At 42.6% G+C, this 25,419-nt stretch overlaps 1 protein-coding gene across 1 annotated transcript in view; it reads left to right on the forward strand.

Annotated features, from left to right (window-relative positions):
• The first annotated feature begins 3,215 nt into the window (after positions 1–3,215).
• Positions 3,216–25,419, forward strand: part of pak1 (p21 protein (Cdc42/Rac)-activated kinase 1) — a 69,841-nt gene continuing 47,637 nt past the window's right edge. Inside the window, exon 1 of the mRNA XM_017466689.3 lies at positions 3,216–3,373. The gene's annotated coding sequence lies outside the window, so the exon portion shown is untranslated. The remainder of the gene's footprint in view (positions 3,374–25,419) is intronic.

Consider the following 25,419-nt stretch of genomic DNA (forward strand, 5'->3'; position numbering starts at 1 on the left):
ATCATGAGATGTTTCTTGTGTGACACCTTGGTAACGAAAAGCCTTTTTATAGACCATCAATTTACTAACCAGCTGATATTAATTTGCACAGATAGGGGGTATAATTACTTGCGGATTTCCGTTGGTTCCTTGCCTTACCTTGCCTTGGAGAACTGCTTTTTCTTAGCCTGTTCAATACTTTTTTCCCAGTGTCATTAACCTGTATTACACATAACTTTATTTATGGACATTAATGTAAATTCTTTATATTCCCTGATTTCTTGAGTTAATACTGATGTTTGGTGAAAATTTCATGTGAATAACTTCATTGGAAATATATTTACAGAAAAAAAATGTTGACACGTTCAGTACTCATTTCCCCCACTGAAAATATGAGGTAACACATAGACCAAATTTCCTTATTCATTCATAACAATGGGTAAGACCAAGGACTCTCATCCAAAAACAAACTCAAGCATCTTCAGTTTGTCAGACACTACTGGAACTTCAAATGGGATCGGGTTCTATGGTCAGATGAAACCAAAATGGAGCTTTTTGGCAATAAACACCAGAGGTGGTTTTGGTGCACACAGAGAGGTAGTCATATGGAAAAGTACCTCATCCCCATGGTTAAATATGGTGGTGGCTCTTTAATGTTTTGGGTCTGTTTTTCTGCCAGAGGACCTGGACATTTTGTTCGGATACATGACATCATGGACTCTATCAAATATCAACAGATATTAAATGAAAACCTGACTGCCTCTGCCAGAAAGCTTCAAATGGGCCGTGGTTGGATCTTCCAGCAGGACAATGATCCAAAACATCCATCAAAATCAACACAAAAATGGTTTATTGACCACAAAATCAAGGTCCTGCCATGGCCATCCCAGTCCCCTGACTTGAACCCCATAGAAAACCTGTGGGATGAACTGAAGAGGAGAGTCCAACAAATTAATTGGACCTCGAAATTTGAAGTATCTGGAGAGATTCTGTATGGAGGAACGGTCTCAGATCCCTTTGCCATGGATTCTCCAACCTCATCAGGCATTATAGAAGACTCAGAGCTGTTATCTTTTCAAAGGGAGATAGAACGAAGTATTGACTAAAAGGGTGCCAATAATTGTTGCACACCTATATTTAACAAATGTATATTTTTTGATAAACCTGTGTTGTGTTTGATATCCATGAAAGCAGATTATTATTATTAATTTTTTTTTTAACAAAAGATCAAAAGGTTAAACAATAAAGACAATTTTTCACAGCCTTCTTTGCTCATATTTACCAAGGGTGCCAATATTAGTGGAGGACACTGTACATTATTTGAATAACTTTATGCTTATTTTGTTAAAGTAGTACATCATATGAATATACACATCATAAATATGTGTAATATATTGGTTAAGACCATTTTATAACCTTGTAAAAAAAATAGCCATTGCATATATAATTTTTCCTTCCTCGAGATTTTAGGATCTTCTATCTTATAACAATCTTACATGAATATAAGTCATGTTATTTCTATCAAGCAGTTCCAGAGTAAGGGCTTAGCAACAAAAATTTTGACCTTGACTAATCAGCCAAGGAATAAATCCCCACTGTAAAGAAAATCCCTGCAAATGTATATTATATGCAAAATACTGTTTTATTATTTTTACAGGATTAAGATTAGATAATACTTTATTAATCCCCAGATGGGATTGCACTGTGATTGCACTGTGAACAATTAGGCAGTGCATTGGCTTACAATAAAATACCAGAAAATGCAATGCATGGTGGGATATCTAACATTATTGATAGAAAATTCAGTGGTTAAGTAAATAGTCATCTACTTGAATCTCATCACCACCAAGGGTTTCCTGTTTAGAAAATTCTGCTTAAGTAATTTTAAACATTATAAGGCTTCATATTCAAAACAAAAGTACCAGAGCTATTGTAGGGAGATGTATTTTCTGCAGTTACAGATTTGAAGGAAGTTAGCTGCGAATTTCATGTGTAACTGTAATAATGAACCGCACTTCAGGTTTTCTACAATACTGCCTTGACCCTGTAGGTGTCGCTGTGTTTCTGTCTAATGTCATTTCCAATCAATGAGAAGGTGTGGCAGTCTGACAGAACACGTTCCTTCTAGCATATATGCTTAGTATGCTGTGTCCTGAAGGGAATTATATATTATATTTCCTCATTAGCAAAACAATGTAATGCAAAATATATTTTAGTTTAGTTTAGTTCATTAGCATATTAAGATAAATAAGTTATTTCAAGGCTAGACAAATGTACTGATCTAAATGGTGCCACAACACAAGAGTATCAGATTATTCGACTTTTATGTGCCATAAAAAGCAAATAATATTGTGTAATATGAATATATAATGGTTTAAATTCTTATTTTGAAAAAAGATTGGACAATTAACAACTAACAGCTTGACAGAGATGAATAATAAACACATTAGGCTATCGAGCAAATAAAAAACAATCCCTTATGAAGTATTAAGCTCGTTAATACTAAGAAGAAATAATTTCAGGATTTCTAAATTTCATAGTTGAAAAAAAAATTCTCTCTTTTTAAATTTTTTTTTATTTTTTATTTTTTAAAAATAAATTTCTGAGTTGAAAATTTGTGAAGCATCATGAATATTCTATAAAAGTCCCGCCCCCCCTTGTGTAGCGCGTGCCGAACGACCAAACGATGGTTGCCAGATTTACAAATTACTCTGACATGATTTTAAATTATGCTGTACAGAATGGAACATAGATATTGTGTCCGATATGCTAGAGAGATTTATATGGAACAAATATATATATATATATATATATATATATATATATATATATATATATATATATATATATATATATATATATATATAAACACTGCTGTATGGAGTTTGCATGCTTCCTCTGGGTCCTCCGGTTTCCTCCTCCAGTCCAAAGACATGCATGGTAGGCTGATTGGCATGTCCAAAGTGTCCACAGTGTATGAAGGGATGTGTGAACATGTGTGTGATTGTGCCCTGCGATGGACTGGCACACTGTCCAGGGTGCACCCCGCCTTGTCCCCATGCTCCCTGGGATAGGCTCCAGGTTCCCCGCGACCTGTAGGATAAGCGGTACAGAAGATAGATGGATGACTTCACAATACAAAAAAAATATAATAATAATAATAATCTGGCAACCCGACAGCATGTCGGCCCGAATATGGAAGCGGGGACGAGCGGTGTGGGCGGGGCGTTGCTACGCAGCAGCAGGGTTGTGCGCGCGCCCGCCTCACAGGGCAAGTTTGGGGTAAATGAGAGAGAAAGAGGCAGAGCGGCGCTGTGCGAGTGTGTGTGTGAGAGAGGACAAGAACAAGGAGGGATATTATTGTCGCGTAAGCTTTCTCGCTTCGTTGTTAGAGGTGAGTGGCCTAGAATCTGCAACATGGCTACAGATTTTAATACCTTGCTTTTATGCTGTGTGTGTGTGTGAGTGTGTGTGAGAGAGTGTGAGAGAGAGGGAGAGAGAGAAAACGCACTGAAGCGCACACGCCTTGGGTTTAAAAGTAGCCTGTCTGCTCTGGTGTCTGCGCGCGTGCGTGCTTTCTTACGAAATGAGCAGAATATACTGACACATGAGGTTGAGAGCGCTCCAGTGAAATAGCTACAATTGAAATTTTCACATGCTTTAGAAATTTTGTTAGCTGATGAGGTTGGTAAGTTATTCATGGCACGATCATGATTTAATAATAGCATCACCAGTGTGTTTGCATTAAGCCTGTTTCTGCTTATTCGTTGGGAAATTGGGTCTCATTCTGCACACACTCATTGTGTTTGTTTTTCTCTCGGCTGTGTTGCTGATTCCTGGTGATTTGTGATTGCTGTGATTGCTACTCATGAGCTCATTACCCAGTCATCGAGTGTAATCTGGAGCTATCAGCCTTCTAGACCAGTGTCAGCTCCTGTAATCCTTCTGAACTCTGCATCTGACTGTCTTTCCATCTCTACCCTAATGAAAGGTGTGGAAATGAACTCAGGAGGCGAGACAGGTTTGTTAGGATTTCATTTAACAGGATTGGGAATCACTGGATTATATCACATTCCCATGTGGTCAGACATCAGGGATTAGCCGTCACATCTGTGGTCCAACATACAGGATTATTGTGTTATTAAGCGGCCTACTTTTTTTTTTTTTTTCGCAGAATAAAAACTATTCTGATTTTTATTGCTGCTTGGCGAGGTCTGTGGACTGCGCGTCATCCTTGCACTTTGCAGTTCGGATCCCGTAACGAGGCAGTCGACTCGATCGATTAAATATCTAGCTTCCTGTCTATCCATCTACACTTCCAGCAATCGTTTTTATCCACATTAACGACATGACGGAAAACCGAGATCATCTCACCGAAGCAAAGGCTCGTGACCAGATCTATCAATATCAAGTACTCGCTGTAGTCATGATTTTCACCTTAATATTCAACTTTCTTTGTGTTGTCTGAATACCACCTGGAGTCACGAGAGTTTATTTACTTCTCCTAGGTTTTGTCGACAATTCTCCAGCAAGATCTCAGGATACTGCCTGTGTGGCGTTTCACGTGTTCCTGCTGTGTCTGTGTTTGGTTTCTAGGTGGATTTGTGAATCAAAACTGCCCCTAGGTGTGAACGAGCGTGTGAATGGGTGTGTATGTCGCCCTGAAACGTCTCCCGTCTCGTTCAGGGTGTCTCACCTACTGCAACCCTGACCAGCATAAAGCAAACACTGAATCAGTGATGAAGCAAGTCAGGGGATCTGAATTTAATGGCTCTGTAGATGCAAAGAGTAATTGTTATAAATATTTTCACTGTTATTCAGTGGGGTTGAGGTCAAGGTGCTGTGCAGGTCACTTGAGTTGTTCCAGTCCAACGTTCACACATCATGTCTTCATGGAGCTTGCTGTGTACGTAGAGAAACTGCCATGCTGGAACATGTTTGCGCCTCTTCGTTATACTGTTATGTGCTTCCAGCTTTGTGGCAGCAGTTTGGGGAAGAACCAGATATGGGTGTGATGGACAGGTGTCCACAAACTTTTAGCCATGTAGTGTATCAGCTCTAACTTGCAGATGAAGTCTACTGTCAGATTTGATCATGATCTCCGGAGACAGTCTGCTACTAGTGATGATGCTGACAGGCTCTGACGGAAGGAAATACAGGCAGTCGGAGAGTGGGACAGAGGGAGAGACTCCCAGACAGTGGGAGAGGTCAACAGACCAACAGAATGAGGTGAAAGAGATGGTCAGATGCAGACAGACAGAGGAAAAGATAAACTAATAGAGGATGAAAACGACAGTAGGAGAAAAACATAGTAATAGACGGAGGAAGCGAGCACATCAGAGACAGAGAAAGCGAGAGATCCTGTCAGACAGTGAGTAAGGGAGACCAACAGAGATAGAGAGGGAAGGACTGACAGACAGACAGTGTGAGAGACAAGAGACAGATGGAGGTAGAGACAGGGAGAGAGATGGAGGAAGTGAAACCATCAGACACAGAGAAAGAGGGAGAGAGTGAGACAAACAGGCAGACAGACAGACAGAGAGAGAGAGACCGAGGGAGGGAGAGGCAGACAGATGGAGTTGGAGACAGATAGACAGACAGAGAGAGAGAGAGAGAGACAGACAGACAGAGGGAGAGAAACCATCAAACACCGAGGGAAGGAGAGAGAGGCAGACAGAGAGAGGGAGAGACAGACAGAATGAGTGAGACCAAGAGAAAAATGGAGAGAGACTGTAAGACACAGAATGAGACAGACTGACAGGCAGTCAAACGAGACTCGAGTCTGATTATGATCTTGCTAAAAAAAAAAAAAAAGGCCCCTGAATTTTGACAGATTGGAACGCACACATGTTTTTGTAGTGCGAGTCTTTCTCTGATCAGGAGTGTGTTTCGTGCTGTGTGTCGAGGTGTATGCTGTGTGTTATTCATCTGCTTTGAGAGCTCAGAGGTGCAGTTATGGGGGCAGGGACAGACAAGTGTATCAGCGTTTGGTAACGAGGATCTCCCTGGGGCACAGACTCTACCATATGCTCCTCGAAACACCCCTACGCGTCATCCCAAACACCCCAGTCTGCTCTCACACACCCTCCAGATGTGTGTTTGGCCCTGTCCGAAATGCGCTGCTGTCTGGAGGAGGGGAACCTAGAGGGAGGAGTGACCAATGACCTAAAGCGCTGATGTGATATCAGGTGCATGATTATGTGCTCTGTGAGTGCGGTTTCCTGTCTGTGTTTATGACCAGGTTCTGTACACCTCTCTAACAGTTCGGTGTTGGGTTTTCCCACTGTTTCTCAGGCTTGCAATTTTTTTTCTTCATTATAATGGCAGAATATTAGAAGTTCTTAGTTCAAATTTCCTGAAAAGATAACGCTGTAGTCTGTGTCGCGTTGACCGAACACTAGCTGCGATTAACAACGCTGTCACCATGGTTACCGTGTGAGAGGCGCAAGCGATTTTTGAAACGGGAGATGAGCCAATCAGCATATTAATCTGGAATGATTTGTACCCGGAAGCCCCGCCCCTTCCCCCCATCTCACATGCTCTGGTGCAAGAGCTCGTACTTTCTCTCATGGTAAACGCTGAATATTTCAAACATTATTAATGTTTGATTTAGCTAATGTTAGACAAGTATATAGTTAAAGATAATGGACTATATGTAAACAGTCCCACCAGGATTTCACGATCGCAGAAATGAACGCAAAATCAAGCAAACTCTGCAGTATTCGGAGGAGCTTGCAATTTCTAAAAATGACCACAGATTTTCTACAGATTTGGGCCAAGACGCGTCATGTGACGTCATCACAACGCGCATTCAGCCAACGCCATCTTCCATTCGCGTGCGTCCAACGTGAGTACAGCTAAAAGGTCTCATTTACCCAACAAACATCACTGCGAAAGTGATCGTGCAAAACAGTTTCGCCAATTCAAGTAGTTTTCTGGGAAAAAAAAAAAAACAACCTCTTCAAGTTGCATCTCAAATTTTGAAAAAAAAAAAAAAACGCAGCGAATTCAAGCATTTTTTTTTTTACGAGTGTTTATTAATCACGTATACATTACAGCACAGTGAAATTCTTTTCTTCGAGTATCCCAGCATGTCAGGAGGTTGGGGTCAGAGCGCAGGGTCAGCCATGATGGAGCAGAGAGGGTTAAGGGCCTTGCTCAAGGGCCCAACAGTGGCAGCTTGCCAGCGCTGGGGCTTGAACCCCCGACCTTCCGATCAGTAACCCAGAGCCTTAACTGTCAAGCCACCACTGTCTGCAACAATCACAAAAAACCTCCTGTACAGCCTGGCTAATACAGGGAACTAAAGCTAATAATAAACAGATTTACAAAGGACTAGTTCTAACTTTCTGGAGGTGTATATTCAACATTTATAGACCGAATCGATGGGAAAGTCTTCGGGACAGAGTGCTTTGGACTTGGCGATTTCTCTGTCACATGACAAGCTGCATATGAGTGAGATGACGAGCTGATTTATTAGGGACGCCACTGGAAAAACTCCGAGAAAACAAAACAGCACTTCAAAAGTCAGCTGAACGAGGGGGCAAAAAAGATGCAAAATTTGACCGAAGTGTCAAATCTAACACTTCACAAATAACGTGAATAGTAATGATAATTAGGAAGTAATTAAACACGCCGTTTTATTTCATTTTATTGAACTTTTTCTGCGCCGGTCAGCGCTCAGACATGTTTAAACACTTTGTGGACATTTAAATGGGTAATTTGTAAAAGGATTACTGCAAAATCTCCTAAAAATCCTCCATCCAGATGAGTGTTTACAATTTCCACAGTTCCCCTACGCTCCTTAAACGTGAAATGGAAATGCTTGTTTTCCTGTCTTTGTTTTTATGTTCTTTCTTTTTTCGGGGGGGGGCTATTAGTTCTGGACGATTAAATCATTTATCACGATTAAAGATAAAATCGATATCGGACAAGCTTAGACCCATGTCCCTTTTTTCCCCTTTATGTGATGTTCCTGACCAAACCTTCAGCCTGCTTTGAGGTTTGATTCACTGCTGTCTGCTATAAATAATAATCTGTAGTCTCTGAGAGAGCGCGAGAGAGAGCGCGAGAGAGAGCGCGAGAGAGAGCGCGAGAGAGAGCGCGAGAGAGAGCGCGAGAGAGAGCGCGAGAGAGAGCGAGAGAGTCTGTTCAGTTTAGAAAAGCTGGCTCAGTTCGGTCATATCTTGACCTCCTGTTGTTTCCCCATTAAGCGGGATTCGAACCAGAAATGAAAATCTGTAGCGCCGTAATTGGGATTCAGCTTCACCGCCCGTCATCATTTTTTGTCCTCGGGAATAAAGCTACATAATTTAGGATCCTAATCGTGGCTTATTACTTATTGGATATCCAAGTGAAGCACTGAACGTTAATTCATGGTGCTCTATTGTTACACGATGTGATATAAAGCGCACAGAACTGAGAAACCATCCGATAATAGATAAGCTTTTACAGTGGCCGTGTATGTAGTCATTTGCTGTCGTGGTATTACGCTGTCATGGCATGTTGTAGGCTTACCACTTCATATATCGTTTCATCCTCATGTTTGGGCTTTGTGCAGTGGTCTTGTTTTTGTCTTTCCGTGCTGTTTTTTTTTTTATGCTCAGTGGCCCTATTGGCTGAAATGGTTACGCAACAGCCTTCGTTCCACATCAGCATCTCCAACCTGAGGTACAGTTCCACAAGACGTGTTGAAGATACTTATTTCCGACGTCACTCCTTCGCTCACGACTCCACTTAGTCGCTCATCCAGGCTTCATTTGCGGCGCTTCGTAGCCTGTTTAGTTCACATGCTTGCAGATGCAGTCATGTGTGGACTCCTGGCTAGTCAAGCAATAATAACACTGTCAAGTATACATATCTCTGTCGGTCTATCGCTCTCGCTGTCGTTTTCATATGATAGGCTGTAGAGTCCAAAGCCAAGCAGGCAGATTTAGACATTAGCTCATTCTCAAATAGCAAGAGTTCTAGAAATCCAAAAAAAATGTCCTGTGCTTATGTGATGAATTAAAGCATACAGTTAGCTATGTTATCCGTAGTGATCATTTACATCCTTAAATGGGTCATTCTGAAAATCTGGTGACACTCTGACCAGCAAAAGTTCACATTTGATATCACGTGCTCATACTGTGACTGTAATGACATTTATTTTTGTGTGAGTAACCAGTATTCTTGATCTTCAATGTGGTGCCATTACTTCAAATCACCGGAGTTAATGAATTAATCGTCTAGTATCAGTGACAGGAACGCCAGTGACAAATTTCCATCGAAGATGCATTTTCCAAGATGGCGTCAACAGCGTCATTAATCACACCAGCATCAGTAGGTCATTCCATTAAATCTGTAAAAATGCTTTTACAGGCAGATTGAAAGGTGGGACTCCAGTGACGCCTACATCTAAACCGTCCAGAAGGAAGAAAAAATACAATTTACAACTACAGTTTACAAGTGCGGAGGCAAACACTATCAGTGCAGGTTGAAATGTCTTTGCTTGTATTTTCTCATCTGTAAGTCGCTTTGGATAAAAGCGTCTGCTAAATGAACAAATGTAAATGTCCAGTTATTCCTCTGAACTTTGACCGTGGAAGCAGTTATGCGCTTTGCGATTTCAAAATGCGGTTTGAACATGGAAACCTCCGTGTTTTTTCGTTTGTTAGCAACAAGCTAGCCAGCTAACTGTGATGAGTGATGTATGTTTTCCTCAGAACAGCCAACAGTAAAGCAAACGATATAGATTTAACAAGCGAATATGTCTCTACAGCGGGGGAAATAAGTATTGGACGCGTCAACATTGTTCTCAGTAAATATATTTCCAATGAGGTTATTCACATGGAATTTTCACCAGACATCGGTATTAACTCAAGAAATCTGGAAATATAAAGAACGCACAACATTAAAGCCGGCGTAGTGCACTTAACCTTAGCTCTTCTCACATCATAACAATATAGGGATCAGGGTTGTCGTGGCACCGAATGGACTTCGAGCTGTAAGTCATCGCTGCTATTCTGATTGAGTGAGAGCCAAAATCAGATGAGGAAGTAGCAACGCTAGTCACGAGAAGCCGCTAACCGAATGTAATATCGGTGACACATGATCGATTGCCACTGTTAATACTAGAGAAATTAACAGGAGGATCTTTTGATATGTATAGTACAGGGTGTGTTTGTGCACTGGCTTCACTTCTGTAATCTCACTTGCCCTCACAGTAAACTTTGTCTTTACGGCCTCGCTTGATAAATCATTATGGACAGTGTATAAAGTTCTAGGGCTTGTAGGTATCTAAAATAATTTGAACACTATCCCTTTGACAAAAAAAAAAAAAGCGATAGGATTACACCCCCCACCAACACCACTCCACCACCACCACCAAGACTATTTACAACAGGGTCGTCACGGCAACCTGTTTCCCACTGATCATGCCGGGTCCCTGCTTTCATTCTCATCCCTGGTGCATTTCAAAAGCTTGACCCGAGTATAAGCTTCTTCGATCTAAATGTGGCTTAAAAAACGACAGACCCCAGGAGCCCTCGGTCCTATCACATCGTCACCCTCACCACATTGAGTGTCGTTTTCCTGTCTTGAGCAGAGATGAAGATGCCAACTAGGAAGTACACAGCTAAAGTGCACTTATTTGGTGGTATTTTAGTCCATCCATCTATAAATACATCAATTTTCTTCTGCTTATCCGGGTCCTTGTCATGGGGGCAGCAGTCTAAGCAGGAATGCCCAGACCTCAGACCTCCCTCTCCTTAGCCACCTCCTCCACGGGGATACCCAGATGCTCCCAGGCCAAACAAGAGATATTATCTTTCAATCTAGTCCTTGGTCTGCCCCGGGGTCTTTTCCCCATTGGATGTGGCCGAAACACCCAGGAGGCATCCTAACCAGATGCTCGAACCACCTCGACTGGCTCCTTTCGATGCAGAGCACCAGCGACTCTACTTTGAGCTCCCCCATAATATCTGATCTCTAAAACGCTGAGCACAGCCACCCTGTGAAGGAAGCTTATTTCCGGCGCTTGTATCCGTGACCTCATTCTTTTGGTCACTACCCAAAGCTCGTGACCATAGGTGAGGGTAACCGGGGATCTGTCCGCCAAGGCCTCTGCCTTCGACTGTCACCCAATCCACAATGCACCTGACCCTTACTACAGTACTCCTCCTGCAGGTGGTGGGCCCACGAGAGGTGGTATTTTAGACTTTGTTTTTTTTTTTCTTCTTCACTTTACCGAAATGCGGTGTGGCGTGAAGACCGAAACATAGAGGAAAAGATGCGTTTTCAAATTTATCTGGATTAATATGGATGTATCCTGAACCAGCACGATTAGCTTCCACGCCTGTTCAGTTGAAACGAACCCCAGACCACCATTTTTATGAGGACCTAGGGATCGGTTCCCAGGAGCAAAAAAAACGCATTCACACTTGTACCAAACTCGGGACTCAAATGAAAACAGTGAGGCAACAGACTGCTGCCTGTGCTTATTTATTTCCATCCTCCACCAATCGCTTGATACCATATCTTATTATATTTCTAGTTCTCCATCTGTTTCCAAAATGAGCGATATCCTCGTCTGTCGTGGATTAGCGCTGATTTCATTTTCGCCATCACTGATATCCGCCCAGCCCCGAGCGTAAGTGCGAGTGTAACTGTTTCAGTAAATCTGCATGCTAGACTCGAGGGCTTTAACGGAAGGGATTTTTTTTTGGTGGTCTCATTTAGACCCAAGGGCATGTGTTTTTGTTGGCCTGGTTTTGGTTGTCTCGGCAGGCTTGGCTGTCGTGACTTAATCTTGTGCCAGTCGTTCATTATTTGTTGGATTATGATATTTAGCAAGCACAATATTGTTATTGTGGAATGTAGCAAAATATTACTTGAGAGGAAGCTCTCAAATTTTTTCGCCCAGCGTTCGTGCTGCTAAGACACGCTAAGAGTTCGTCCCATTTGCAATGACAGCTGTCTTGTCAGGAAAGGCAGCAATGCATGTGTCCATCTTGGACAAGGCAATACTGTGATTCTGTTCACTGAACAAGAGCTTCATGGAATCTCTGGCAGTCTCTCGGTCTCGCAGTATTGTGATGAATCCTGACGCTTTATTTATTTGTTTTGAAATCATGGTTTACTATGAGCTAATTAATATCTGCACGGGAATCTGTGTGTGTGTATGTGTGAGATCATGTGCAGGTATCACGTTCACACGGGTGTCTGCCACATGTTTCCTTCATGCACTTGATCATCTCTCGCAGTATAACCCCTGAAATACGGCTCACATCACGTTCCGTTCCGTTATTTCCCAGAAAAACGAGAGACGGCACGGAGTCATTGAAAAGCAGATTTGTGTTAATGTTCGGCCAGGAGAGAAATTCATGAATTCCAATGCAATACCGTGTCCTTTCTCATACAAGTCCATCATTTTGCACCATGCAAATATTATTCGTGTTTGGTCTAAGCGCTCCTGGTCCTCAAGTATCCTGCTGGAAGAGGAATCAGCCAGTATGTTCATTAAAAAGAAAGCACAACTCTCTTAACAGTGTTGAAATGACTTGTTTGTTTATATTTGGTGGAGTCTGAGTATCATTACATGGTACATGGTTTATTTGGTAATCCCAACGCTAATCAGCTAATCAGCATCTGCATGCCGCAGGGCACCACGGGTTCGCCTCGGTGAGCTACGCTTTCCCAGAATACCTTTCTCTATAAACATATAAAATAAACATACACGCAACTACTGAGAAGTGTACGTCATCGTCAGACCGCACGTGATGCGCCAGTGGCTACGCGACGTTGTTCACATACTATCCTGCGTACCTCGTGAGCGTCTGGAAGATTCAAAGCGATATTGGCACATCAGAGCCAAAACATTCCTGTCGGTCAGTGATTTCATGCCTTATTTGTCTCTGTTAAACACACCGATGTTAGATTCTCTTCCCGCTGTCGTCGTGATCGATGTCATGACCCGTGTCCCAAGATGAAAACTATGCCCTTACGTTCAGAATGGGGTTACTAATCTAGAGTGTAGGCACATAGAACAGATTTATTGTTCATTTTTTTTGGTCAAGTTTGAGGCTACATGGGAAATCAGACTCCACATGAATGCAGGACACACACACACACACACACACACACACACACACACACACACACACACACACACACACGCGCACATAGATAAAAGCAAGTATAAACCAGGCCTTAAAGGGTGAAGTCTGTGTTCAGGGTATAAACAGTGCAGCACCCTGATTAGGAAAGAGGACCGCTTATGATCACATAAGTACTCGATGAACTTGAGGCTCTGAATTCAGATGTCAAGTCATCTTGCAGACGATCCACAACATTATACCTAATTCCAATGGATAAAAAGCATTACATCATTCTTTTTTTTTTTTTTTTTGTTTAGTAGTAAAATTGTAATTGTTGGCAAATTGCTGTGGTATGAATCGAACACTTCTGGGCCTGCTCTCGGAATATAATCATCTTCGAGGTGGGAGTGCGGCGACGTCTCCACAAGTGAAGAGCCGGTTCCGTTTCAAACCTTTAAACACAAGCGATAAGGTAATAGGTTTGAGTACAATACACAACATATCTCATTTACAGTGTGAGGCTAGGGTGTGTGTGTATCCATGGCGACTCAGGCTATTGTGTGTATTCATGGCCAAAACATGCCATTCCCCTGCAGCTCTGCAGCTTGCTCTGTAATTTCCCAGCATGCTCAGCAGTTTGCATTATTTAGAGTGTCACCGTGGTGATGGGTACCTCTGAGTGCTGGGCTTTCTTAGTGGGCGGAGTCAGACAGCTGGTGGATGGAGGCAGTTGTCAGGGATTCCCTTCACGTTTGGTGTGTGTTTGTGTGTGTCAATGTACATATACATTACATCAAGTGAGCTTTTTTTTTAACCTTAATGTTTTCTGATTTGTTCAATTCTATAGGACTGGACTCTGCTTCGTCTTATTCGTCTTTGTCCTGTTTTTCTGTTTCTCATTCTACTTTGTCTTCTTTGTCTTATCTTTATCTCCTTCACCTTCTTTGTCTTATTCATCTCATTCTTCTTTGTCTTCTTCTTCGTCGTCGTCTTTGTTTTCTTCCGCTTCACTTTGTTTTGTTCTTGTTTGTCTGCCTTGCTTTTCTTCATCTCCATCTTATTCTTCTTCAGCTTATTCGGTCTTATTCTTCATTTTTGATGGGCTACAGTGCATCCGGAAAGTATTCACAGCGCTTCACTTTTCCCACATTTTGTTATGTTACAGCCTTATTCCAAGATGGATTAAAATTCATTATTTTCCTCAAAATTCTACAAACAATACCCCATAATGACAACGTGAAAGAAGTTTGTTTGAAATCTTTGCCAATTTATTAAAAATTAAAAACAAAAAAAAAGCACATGTACATAAGTATTCACAGCCTTTGCCATGACACTCAAAATTGAGCTCGGGTGCATCCTGTTTCCACTGATCATCCTTGAGATGTTTCTACAACTTGATTGCAGTCCACCTGTGGTAAATTCAGTTGATTGGACATGATTTGGAAAGGCACACACCTGTATATATACGGTCCCACAGTTAACAATGCATGTCGGAGCACAAACCAAGCCATGAAGTCCAAGGAATTGTCTGTAGACCTCCGAGACAGGATTGTATCGAGGCACAGATCTGGGGAAGGGTACAGAAACGTTTCTGCAGCATTGAAGGTCCCAATGAGCACAGTGGCCTCCATCATCCGTAAATGGAAGAAGTCTGGAACCAGCAGGACTCTTCCTAGAGCTGGCCGCCCGGCCAAACTGATCGCTCGGGGGAGAAGGGCCTCAGTCAGGGAGGTGACCAAAAACCCGATGGTCACTCTGACAGAGCTCCAGCGTGTCTCTGTGGAGAGAGGAGAACCTTCAAGAAGAACAAGCATCTCTGTAGCACTCCACCAATCAGGCCTGAATGGTAGAGTGGCCAGATGGAAGCCACTCCTCAGTAAAAGGCACATGACAGCCTGCCTGGAGTTTGCCAAAAGGCACCTGAAGGACTCTCAGACGATGATGAAACAAAGATTGATCTCTTTGGCCTGAATGGCAAGCGTCATGTCTGGAGGAAACCAGGCACCACTCATCACATGGCCAATACCAACCCTACAGTGAAGCATGGTGGTGGCAGCATCATGCTGTGGGGATGTTTTTCAGCGGCAGGAACTGGGAGACTAGTCAGGATTGAGGGAAAGATGAATGCAGCAATGTACAGAGACGTCCTTGATGAAAACCTGCTCCAGAGCGCTCGGGACCTCAGACTGGGGCGAAGCTTCATCTTCCAACAGGACAACGACCCTAAGCACACAGCCAAGATAACAAAGGAGTGGCTACAGGACAACTCTGTGAATGTCCTTGAGTGGCCCAGCCAGAGCCCAGACTTGGACCCGATTGAACATCTCTGGAGAGATCTGAAAATGGCTGTGCACCGACACTCCCCATCCAACCTGATGGAGCTTGAGAGGTCCTGCAAAGAGGAATGGGAGAAACTTCCCAAAAATAGGTGTGCCAAGCTTGTAGCATCATACTCAAAAAGACTTGAGGCTGTAATTGGTGCCAAAGGTGCTTCAACAAAGTATTGAGCAAAGGCTGTGAATACTTATGTACATGTGCTTTTTTAAAATTTATTTTTTTAAATAAATTTGCAAAGATTTCAAACAAACTTCTTTCACGTTGTCATCATGGGGTATTATTTGTAGAATTTTGAGGAAAATAATGAATTTAATCAATTTTGAAATAAGGCTGTAACATAACAAAATGGGGGGAAAAGTGAAGCGCTGTGAATACTTTCCGGATGCACTGTACATGATGCTATTTGATGAGGATATATGAAAACGGTGAAGTATGTAGATGTAACTGTGAATGATTCTTTTCTCTGTAAATACTTTTAGTATTAGGAATGTGTGATTTGAGACAGCTCTTGCTCTGTTAGTGTGTGTGCATGTGCAAACGTGTTATTGGTAATGAATCTCAGCTGAGAGGGAGTGGTTCTGCAGGGAAGTCGCACACACTGTACACACACACACACACATACACACTCTACCTCCCATTAACTTTACTGTGTACACAAGACAAGGGTGTGTGTATTTTGTAGCGTGTAATCACTGACTCAGGCTGTCATTACTGTTAGATGCTTATTATAATATTATCGCAAATTGGCCTCTGAGAGTCTATTCCATTGCCTGTATGTATGTACCAGTTCCACAATAAGTAAGAAATAAAACACTAACGTTGGTGCTGTTATAGAAAAGTAATCAACTACTTGCTTACTCTTCCTGCCCAGAAGACAATTCTTTTCTAATAACAGCATATCACAGTGTTTTCATTCTTCTGATACTACAGCAATTTGCCAGACTTTTTTTTCTTTTTCTTTTTCTTTTTTTTTTTTTTTTTTTTTTTTTTTTTACATTTTATTATTGAACAACATGTACATCTTATCCATTTATAGTTATGTTGTGGAATGTCCATGAGACAAGCTAGTTTCTGTTGTCGGTCATCCCTTCACCAATGACTTTGTATATCGTAAAGTAGAATATTCACCATGCACAATTTGATCACCGTAGGCGCTTACTATTCGTACTCTATCCGCCGCTATGTAAAAATCTGCCGTCTTCAGCTCGTCTTCACGCAGGAAATTAAAACGCCGTTCTCTTTAAAACTTTCCGCTGTCGTTGTGATTGATCTCATGAACCGTGTCCCATAATGAAATCCAAGCTGTTACTAAACCCGAAGATCTAGAGTGTAGGTACCCTCAAACAGAATTTATTATTATTATTATTATTATTATTATTATTATTATTATCATTTTGACATTCGATGGCTACATGGGAAATCACACTCCCAAATGAACGCAGGATACACACACACACATACACACACACACACACACACACACACATACACGAATAGTTAAAAGCAAGCTTAAACCAGGCTTTAAAGGCTGAAGTGTGTGTGTGTGTGTAGGTGTAAACAATGCTGTTTTGTTTTGTTTTCCCCCTCAATTAGTCAAGTTACAGGAAAAAAACAGGAAAAGTCCTCCATTTTGTATATTGTGCTGTAAAACATAATAGTCACCAAACACACTTACCGTAGACGCTTCCTGTTCGTACACTACCGGACAAGATGTAAAAATCTGCCATCTTCAGCTCATCTTCACGCAGGTAATTGAAACGATGTTCCTGTCGAGATTTTTAAAATTTTTTTTTGGTTTTAGCGCTAAGAGTGTTGAAGGATCTCCCCACGTGAACTGTGAACGCGCATTAAGCCGCGATCGAATTACACCACAGGAGAAGAGAATCCCAGACACACGGCTGCTGGAAACACGAGACGCCGGGGAAGCGGCCGGTCGGCACCAAAGTGGAGAATTAATGAAGATTTAGCCTGGGGCTGATAAAAGGTGGCACGGTGCTGATTTTACTGCCAGTCTCTATTGGACATCCAGCATTTTAGGCTTCTGTATCATTTACGAACGCTGCATTACTTCAGTTTAAAATGTATTTTCTTTCATTTCTTTTGCTTTAAGGATAAACACTGACCCAGGAAGATGATTTAAAATGAAATCCCTGGATATAAGTGGGATAAACCTCCTTATAAACCTTATAAAAGGACCAAGTCCATCACTATGTTTTTTAAAAATATAAAGACCCCATTTATAAGGTTTCGATTTTAGCATCTATATCGGATTATTAGCTGTTAACAGATTATTATTTTGGACTTTTGTGGAACCAAGCGCAACGGCACCACTGATGGTTATACGAAAAATATACATTAATTTGGAGATGTGAGGCTGGGGCTGATTTCCTTCTAGCCCAGACTAGATTCTTGCAGCGACAGTTATGTCAAGTGATTACACAGCGTGAAACCCTGGATTTCGTGCTCATTTGGGATCCTCAGCAGTGATTGAGAAGGCGTGCATGAAATGCAGTCGCAGGGAACACGAATGAGATGGATTATATACTCTATCATCCTTTTTTTAAAACATTTTTTTTAACCCCAATGTTTTGAGGTCAAAAGATGAATGAGATGACAGGTCAGAATGTCAGCTTTCGTTTCCTCGTATTTACATCTAGATGTGTGAAACGACCTAGAACGTGGCACCTTTTGTTTGAACCCACCTATTTGTTCAAGTGATCAAAAATACTGCAAAATGTGACTGACAGGTGTTTCTTGCTGCCCAGATGTGGCCTGTTAAACTGATTGTTTAAACAATTAATAGCTCTGAACGTCTAATCTTGGTTTTAGCCTTCAGTTTCACCTGTGAAGACACCTGCATTTGTTAAAAAGGATAAACCAACATGAAGACCAGAGAGCTGTCTATGGGAGAAAAGCAAGCCATTTTGAACCCGAGAAAAGAGGGAAAAATCTATCCAAGCCATCGCACAAGCATCGGGCATAGCCGATACAACAATCTGAAATTGGGTGGTCTGCCACCGAAGGTGCCATGTTTTAAGTTCAACACTTCTAGAGGAATCTATCAAGATGTGAAAGCTGAAATTCTGATCCGTCCTCTCATATTCTTCTTTTGATCTCGAACCCAAATGTATTCAGTGTATAGCGAAAACAAGCAGTAGAATTGGCCTTGCTGTCCCAATACTTTCAGAGGGGCCTGTAGGTATTAGATTTTTAGCCCTCCCGATTAATATCACGACGAGCCATCGTCGGATATTTTCACCACCTTTATTTTGCAGCAAGCTAGGTTATTGTAGGCTGGACTCCGGTTCCAATTTGAACTCGAGCCAAATTAAAAGTGAGGTTCTTGGAAAACCGGACGTGAATGCGAGCTTATAAATGAATGAGATTTGAACCTGCGCTGTAAGGTTGGTCCCAATTTACTAAAGGATTTGCCACTTCACGGAGTCATAATTAATTTGCATAAAATCAGGAGAATCTCTGATTTGTTGCTCATCACCCAGTCACTAGATACACAGCTCTCGGACAGGAAGTGAACCATGCTTATTGCCGATTGCTCACTAGTGTGTATGTGGAGTGAGCGACTCCTTCCTCAGGTTGTGGTATGTGGGCAGTTTGGGTAGCAGCCTGATGTGCTCAATCGTTGATCAATGACGGATATGGTTGTCCATGCCAGAGCAGGCACTCTGCTGTCCAACAGACATATACTTAGATACTCTCGATCCACACAGAGAGAGAGACATACTTTTACACATGCCTATCTGCTTAAGCTCTGTTGGATCCTTGGAAATGTTTTCCTTGGCATTTGCCCTGTGTGTCCCTTTAGGCTTCTCTCTTGTACGCTCTCTGCATATTAGTCATTGTTATATTGGCTCGGGCACTGTCCACACATATATGGATATTTTAGAAAAACACGTTATCAAGTAAGACATTACAGACTATAAAGTAACAAAAATGATTAATCACATTTTTATGCATGTTAACATTTACTACATTTTCTTTGACTTTTGCATGGACACGGCCACAGCAGTCACCCAGTCACAGCATCTCTGTGGACGCTACTTTTCGCCGATGATGTCATGCTAGAGAGAGAAGAGCGTCAAGATACAGTACGCAGCAATTGAAGGCGCGGCTAGAAGAAAACGGGATGCGAGCTCAAATCAAAAGCCCAACTTTATGGAGTGCAGACTGCACGAGGACAGAACCATCAGAGTTGACGTCCTGGACCTGAATAAGTTCAGTCAGTTCAAGTACCTGGACTCACTCCGCTATTCCCAATGGCGATACGCTTCCAGATGCCCGGGAATGAGTCACCGGTGCGTGGCTAAAATGACGCTGAGTTACTGGAGTGCTCTGTGATCCCAAGATGCCCATCCATCTTAAGGCGAAAGTGTACAAGACTGTCATCCGTCCAGTCGCTCTGTATGGAGCAGACTGCTGGCCAGCTACCACGAAGCACAAACAAACAGGCCATGCCATGGAAATGTGAATGCTTTGCTGGACGCTCCGCCTCACCCGCCTCAACCACATCAGCAACGAATGTATCCGCAAGATCTTGGGACTGGCACCGATCACAGAAAAGGTGTGCGAAGGACGACCGCGATGGTACGGCCATGTCTTTCGAAGCAGCGAGCATATGGTGGCTACGTCCGCAAGGACAACGGCCTTGTGGTGGGCCAAACAAGCATTGGCTTGACAGACTGAAGGAAGAAGGAAGCCGAGGCTCGATCGAGGGCATCTTCAGGACTGTCGTTTGCCTGCCGCATGTTCGAGAATGGCATGCGCTAAACCTGCGGACCCTGCATCAACGTGGGACAAATGCTAGGAAGATGATTTACCAAATTTTCCCAAACTTGGTATATGACGACTACAACCAGAGAGGGTGAAGGGTGCCAGAAAGGGTGCCTACCGCTGAGACACGTGAAGCCAGCGCTATCTGCTCTCTTCCGCATACATGAGCTCAGAGATACCTGTGGTTGGATAGCATCATTGTGATTGACGAGGGATCGAGATCGTGCCATCCCTCCCACCCGGAGTGCTCGGCCAATTCTGCTCTCTTGGCTCCCGAATCTCTTGGCTTGCGATCTCTCAACTATAGGACGAGCTGTTTTATATTATACTATTTAGAAACGCATTGACCCCCCCCCACTGCTTCTCTGTTAAAAAGGAGAACTACACCGCAGTGATGTGAGGTCAGGCGTGTTCAGATTAGTGTTCAGGTGTAGAATATCCAGCCCTGTTATTATGAACAGCCTGCTCCACACCCTCAATTCATCTGGGTTGCTTTATCATGGCTCTGCCGTTCTCTGCAGTTTTTTTCCTGACCGACACAGAAGCATCGCCAAACATCTGCGTCTTTCTTTCTTAGCTTTTCTTCGCGGATTTGGTGCTTTTGTTTCATCTTGGAGTGTGTATACCACATTAAAACACTTGAGGCACACACATTAAAGCGCTGCCATGCCTCTCTGTCGCTTTCTTTCTTTATTAGTGTGTGTGTTTGCAGCGTTCAGACTCAAGTGCACGAAAACTCGTATGCAGTTTTCGAACCCGCCCTTCGTTTATCTTTGTCTCTCCATCTCCTGCTCTTTCTCTTTCTCTCTCTCTCTCTCTCTCTCTCTCTCTCTCTCTCTCTACCTGATAGTTTACCAAAGGGAGGAAGGTTAGTGTGCATTGGGGGTGTTTGGACAGGATCCCACCCTTGCACTTAATGAATAATGGAGCGACCCTTTCCAATACAGGCTACGCTCATTGTTCTTTCTCTCTCTCTCTCTCTGTCTCTCACGTTCTCTCTCTCTCTCCCTCCTGAGTGGAGTAGTCAGCAGCCTGTAGAAGTGAGATAAAACTGTATCCAAAAGAAATAGCTTTTCTTTTTTAAAAAAAAAAAAAAAAATTTTTACTCAAGCATCTCGAATAAGAGTGAGGACGCTTTAGACATGAGGTCATTCACGCCTGCTGTTGCGTCTCTAATCTTTTTGAAGGTTTGACTACCAAAATAGAAGTGTGAAGCAGACCAAATAGTCCATATACATACTCACTCGCTCGCTCGCTCTCGCTAGCTTTTTTTTTTTGATTCCCAACAAAAAAAAAAAAACACTCCATTTAATCTGACGCAGCAGCGATAGCGTTCCATCAATGCTGTCTGATGGATAATAATAATAATAAAAATAAAAATGAACAGAGCCAAAATAATGGCTGTTTTAGTGCCATCGATAAGACCAGGACTGAGAGCTTTGTTTATGTGCACTCTCTTTCTCGCTCTTTATCTCTTGCTCGCTCTCGCTCTCTTTCTCTCGCTCTCTGTTTCGCACTCTCTCTCTCTCTCTCTCTCTCGCTCTCTCTCGCTCTTTTGCTCTCTCGCGCTCCCACTCTCTCTCTCTCTCATTGTGGGTGTGTCCGAGATTACGGGATGGTTGCTGATGCTGATTTACAGATGGAGCATGGCTGCTGAGCTGTACCTTCCTCTCCACTCATTCTACATAATGCTGAAGCTGTCTTCTTAAGAGCGGGTCTGGTCTGGACGATAAGACCCCCCCCGAGATGTTTTACAGGTTCCTTTCAATGTCTGAAAGGAAATCAGAAATGTTGTGCATCATTATCATACAAGTGGAAAAGTTCATCTTTAAATAAACACAGTCATGGACATGCTGGAACACACACTCATTTACCCCATACGTGAACATTTGATGAATATTTTGCAATATTTAGGTGAACGTATGCACAATATGAAAATTAGCAGGGTTTTTTTTGCGAGGTTGTAAGTTTGAATGTTGGACCCTGTTCACACCTGACATTAGTGCACGTCCCGGGTGAAGTACAGGTGTGAACGGGGTCAAATGTACCTCTAAGACGCTTTGTGATCTGAGCACTCGAACCACATTTCGAGGTGGTCTGGGATGCATATACCCACATCACATCTGTAGCGTGAACGCAAATGCGTCTAGATGTAGCAACGAAGGACCAACAAATCGACCGCGTCATCACCCTAGCCGGAGTAATCATTGCGAGACTCTGTCACTAGGCTAATAGCGTCACGAGCTGCTTTTCAGAGCCGCGTTCGCCATCTCATATCTCATTCGTTTATATGTTTTGTTAGAAGACCACACGATTAAAACTTTGTTTAAACTGCTGGTATGAGAGATGATTTGCAGGAAGTTGACAGGCCTGCACAGACCCCTGACCTCAACTCCTCTGAACACCTGATGAATTTGGATGAATTGAAGCGCCGACTGTGTGCCAGAGCTTCTCGCCTGACCTCACTAATGCCCTTACGGCCGAATGGGCTCAAATCCCTACAGCCATGCTCCAAAATCTAGTGGAAAGCCTTCTAAGAAGACTGTTGTATCAAGAAAGAGGGTGCTAATGCTTTATTAACGCCCATAGTTTTGCAGAGATAGCACATACAAGTGTGAGGTCCACATACCTTTGGCCATGTGGTGTATGTTCACTCAAGGCAACCTCGCTGTTGAGAAACAAGAGCAAGGATGAGAATTGTGGAGCTGATTTAGTGAGATCTTGTGTTCCGAGAGCAAACCGGCCCCGTATTTCCGTTACATACGCTTCAGAGGAGAAAGTGCGTATTAGGTCAAGATTGACCAGAAGCCGGCAGTGAGTCATGACTCTCTGACGGATTTATTTATCCATGGAGGAAATGAGGCTCCGGTGCTTTCTGTTATCGGCATGAGAGGAGGATGAGTGAGAGATGGAGGAATGCGAAGGACGCAGGGAAGGACCGTGACTCATCTCAGCAGAGGAGAGAGATAGACGGAGGCTGGTTTGGAAGAAAGGAAACGTCTGACACCTGAGCATAATTTTAGTTTTGATTTTATTGTAATGTTTGTTTGCTTTGAAATATTATATTATAGTGTCATAGACCCCATTTATCTGGTTTTTTTTTTGGGAGCTTTTTTTGTGCGGCGTGATTGTTGCCAAAAATGCGTGATTTTGCTGCGACTTTTTTCACTCCCCGACCACCCCCCCCACCCCCCACCCCCCCGAAAACTACCTGAATCGGTGAAATTGCAGTCGTACAAAATTGACTCTTTCTCAGTGATGTTTGTTGGTAAATGAGACCTTTTTATCTGTACTCGTGTTGGAAGCACATGAGGGCTTTGGCTGGATGTGCGTTGTGATGACGACACAAGACGCGCCTTCGCCTAAATTTCCGGAAAATCTGCGGTAATTAAAAAAAAAAAAATCGCGAGGATATTGCAGCTTGATCGTTAATTACTGCGATCGCAAAATCGCGCAATCCTGGAGGGCCTGATTTATATTTGATGGTTTCACATGTTTCACAGGTCTTCACATCCGTGAAAGTGCAAATGATGCATGTGCAGATTTAAACCTTATTCACCAAATCATTTAGAAGGTTTGAGGCGCATTTGAGCTCCGTTAGTGTAAATGCCGTAGCACGTACCCTGTGAGTGCTGATACTGGCGCGTTAAAATGTTAGTGACATTTAAAAACTGATTTCAGGAAATCGTGGTTTCAGGAAACGACTAAAGGCAAGGAGCACTCGTTTATATGTCAGTGCTTATATGTCATAAGCTGAATTGCATATTAACGCACAATACACCGCTCAGATTTCAGTCCGGTTTTGATGTTTTAATGTGGTGGAAAAACGCTGTCCAACACATCGCTCCAAAATCTCCCACAGGTGTACATGCGGAAACAGATTTTCACACGTGGCCTAAAGTGTTCTTAGGAATATTACTGTGGAGTTGGTTTCAGCTCACTGAGTTTCGATCAATAATGTAACCAGAGATTGAATTAATTTGATGCAGGTTGGGTTCACCGCAGTAGTTTGGAGACAAGGTTACTGAAACAGTGCTCTTATACCCACAGCTGCAACACTGATGATGATGATGATGATGATGATGAAGTTCTAGTGGTAGAGCAGGTTGTCCACTAATCATAGGGTTGGGGTTTGATTCCTGGCCCACATGACTCCACATGCCGAAGTGTCCTTGGGCAAAACACTGAACCCCGAGTTGCTCCCGATTGCAAGCTAGCGCCTTGCATGGCAGCTCTGCTACCATTGGTGTGTGTGTGTGTGAATTGGAACCAGTGTAAAGCTCTTTGTGGAACCGCTAAGGTTTAAAAAAGCACTATATAAGTGCTTCTTCGTTACCTTTATATAGTTGAATGAAATAACAAGGCAGTGTAAGTTAATAAGCACCGCACATGAAATATACACACTGGGAATTATTGTAAGTGACTACACAGCGTATACACTAACTTCACAGGAAGATCGGAGCAGCACCAAGCAACGGGATCAACTAACGGGTATAATTAACCGTTTCGCTGGTTAAATTGCATGTCATTTCGATCAAAGTAGCTCCATATGTTCTGTACGTAGCAGCCTGTTCTGCTAAAACTGTGCGATGATGTCATCAGATAGTCAGGCTAAACACTAAGCTGTCCACCAGCTGTTAGCAATTTAGCATGCAGCATTGTAGTATATACAATGGATCTAAAAAGTCTACACACCCCTGTTTAAACACCTTTTAATGTGAATTATTATTTTTTTAAAAAATTTTTAGGGGGAAAAATAAAAAAACTTATAGTAACCTAGTTGTAGTCTGCACACCCCTAAACTAATACTTTGTTGAAGCACCTTTTGATTTTATTACACCTCGTAGTTTTTTTGGGGAAGATCGTATCAGCGTGGCACATCTTGATTTGCCGATATTTTCTCCACTCTCTTGCAAAAACATTCTAGATCCATCAAATTGTCAGGGCATCTCCTGTGCACAGCCGACTTCAGGTCACCCCAGAGATTTTTAGTCGGATTCAGGTCTGGATAGGCCATTCAAGAAAAAAAAACATTGAACTTCTTTTGGTTAAGCCGTTCCTTTGTTGATTTTGGAGTATGCTTTTGACCATGGTCGTGCTGTAAGGTGAAATACCTTTTCATATTTAGTTTACTAGCAGACACCTGATGGCTTTGCACTAAAAACGACTGGATTGTGTAGCTATTCATGATTCCCTCCACCTTGATAAAAGCCAGACGGAATTAAAGCAGCCCTAAAGC

Source organism: Ictalurus punctatus, chromosome 4 (assembly GCF_001660625.3).
Source record: "Ictalurus punctatus breed USDA103 chromosome 4, Coco_2.0, whole genome shotgun sequence".
Taxonomy (NCBI): domain Eukaryota; kingdom Metazoa; phylum Chordata; class Actinopteri; order Siluriformes; family Ictaluridae; genus Ictalurus; species Ictalurus punctatus.